The sequence below is a fragment of the Eriocheir sinensis genome, chromosome 1, assembly GCF_024679095.1.
Source record: "Eriocheir sinensis breed Jianghai 21 chromosome 1, ASM2467909v1, whole genome shotgun sequence".
Classification (NCBI taxonomy): Eukaryota; Metazoa; Arthropoda; class Malacostraca; order Decapoda; family Varunidae; genus Eriocheir; species Eriocheir sinensis.
In genome coordinates, this window is record NC_066509.1 from 12,708,169 (window position 1) to 12,710,545 (window position 2,377).

Here is a 2,377-nt window from a genome sequence, read left to right on the forward strand (position 1 = left end):
TGAAGCCGAACTGCCAACACTGAAGAGAAGAACCGGTTCATCAAAGATACTTAAAAAGAAAACACCAGAGAAAAACAATGTAAAAAAATGGATTTAATATTATTTTCGACCACCTCAACGGAGAAGTGTGTGTGGAGAGAGAGAGAGAGAGAGAGAGAGAGAGAGAGAGAGAGAGAGAGAGAGAGAGAGAGAGAGAGAGAGAGAGAGAGAGAGAGAGAGAGAGAGAGAGAGAGAGAGAGAGAGAGAGAGAGAGAGAGAGAGAGAGAGAGAGAGAGAGAGAGAGAGAGAGAGAGAGAGAGAGAGAGAGAGAGGGAAGAGACAGAGAGAGAGAGAGAGAGAGAGAGAGAGAGAGAGAGAGAGAGAGAGAGAGAGAGCTTTTCACTTTTCATGACGACTCTTGGGGCACGTTCTGGGGCTAAGGAAGCGCCAGGTCAGGAAAACAATTCAAACGGTGATGGTCTATTAATTCTTTGTCGGTGTTTGGTAGCTCTAATATCTGGGTAGGATTAACATGAGACAACTTCCGGGCAGAAAAATGATGAATACAGCGATTAAGGTAATGAAATCTTTGTACGTAAGAGTTTGGTGGCACTGGTTAAGAATTCAAGGCGTTTGTTATGGAGCTGGGAAATGGCATGCAAGAGGTGATGAGTTGGCACAGGGCATTATTAAAAGTCTGGATATTCATCTAAAATACACACACACACACACACACACACACACACACACACACACACACACACACACACGCAAAAAGAATATACAACTGGAATGAATCTGTGCTTCCCCTATTCATCGCACCCTTGTCGTCAATAAACTCATCCTTCGTCTCGTCAACTCATCGACATCAGCAGACATAATTCGTTGCCTCCCTCCAGCTTTTAAAAGTGTCTGCTAAAACGACGAGAAAAAGGACTGTTATTTCCGTCTGTTCTTCCTCCGTCCGCACAGCCGCCGCCCCGTGCATGCTGTATCACAAACAACCAAAAAAATATGAGCGATGAAAAACGCACCCGAGAGGTGTAATGAATGAACACCGTAAATAACGAAATAACGAGAAATAAAACTACACATTGATCAGGACACAAAAAAATCCAGATATAGCGAGACTGCAACGCGGAATAAAAATATACAATTTCAACGCAAATCGAGGGGCATCGACACCTCCGGAGCTACGTATGATCACAGTATTCCGTCCTCCTCTGTCTCCTGCCTCGTACATGAGGTAGCGTGTTGCGAAATTTTATCTGTTTACTACTTTGTTATGCTTTTAGCCTATCTTAATTTTTTTTAATTAACAGTCGATCAGCTAACACCTCCGTATCGAATTTACCACAACTATTATAATTATTAGTCTCATCCTGGTGATACTTTGATTTCAAATAACTCTTTCCACCTCTACCCGTGTAACTAAAGTATATATATATATATATATATATATATATATATATATATATATATATATATATATATATATATATATATATATATATATATACATCCAACTGGGAGGGTAAGCTATACAAGACAGACATGTAGACACACAATTTATCCTAAACTGCTGCAGTTGTCTAGTGTTGATGTCTCAGTATACACACAAAACGTGAAGAAAAATGAGTTCTTTTTTTTACTTTTACCACTCGCGTAAGTACAGAGAGGCGGTGGCTGAGTCGTCAGAGTAACAGCCCCGTGTTCAGGAGGACGCGAGTTTAATCATCGCCCGGTGTCACCAAGCTGGGATTTTTCAGCCGCTGCCGAGTGGCTTAAAACTACCCACATGCCGTCCAGAAGACCACCTATCAACCCGGACTCTAGATTCTAGGATCAAAGATGAGCTCTGGGAGGGCAGCATGAGCCAATGCAGGATGGCGCTACTATAAACATTCGCCTGCGCCAGAACGGGCTGGGCCGACCATCAGGACCCACCGGAAAGAAGCCTTGGACCGACCATCAGGATCCACCGGGAAGAAGCCTACCGGCGCAATAGGCCGCAAAGTAAAAAAAAATAAAAAAATAAAAAAAGCATGTATCAACTGAGAAGGTCTGAAAGATAAAATAATAATACAGACTGAAGCTCTTTTTCTTAATCCTGCACATATGTCGCACGTGTTGGTACCTTCACATCCTTTATTTCTAAAGACAGACAGCCGTAAGTTCGCTTCATTCCTTTGGTGTCACTGGCAGCAAAAAACTGAAAGTATAAGAAAAACATAATCCGGTAGGCTACACACGAGCCCCCGAAGACTGACAGGCTGTAGTCCGCCTCAGTCCTCTGGTGGAGGCAGTGACAAGACAAAGCTGGAGTCCGAAGAAAACATATAAAAGTTGAAATCCAAATATGTAGGTGAAACCCGTCTGGAGAGTAAATTATTCCACC

At 42.6% G+C, this 2,377-nt stretch overlaps 1 long non-coding RNA gene across 1 annotated transcript in view; it reads right to left on the reverse strand.

The window, feature by feature from the left end:
- Positions 1 to 1,986, reverse strand: part of LOC126995174 (uncharacterized) — a 12,770-nt gene extending 10,784 nt beyond the window's left edge. The window contains exon 1 of the long non-coding RNA XR_007750055.1: positions 1,797 to 1,986. This is a non-coding gene — a long non-coding RNA (uncharacterized LOC126995174). The remainder of the gene's footprint in view (positions 1 to 1,796) is intronic.
- Positions 1,987 to 2,377: the final 391 nt, after the last annotated feature.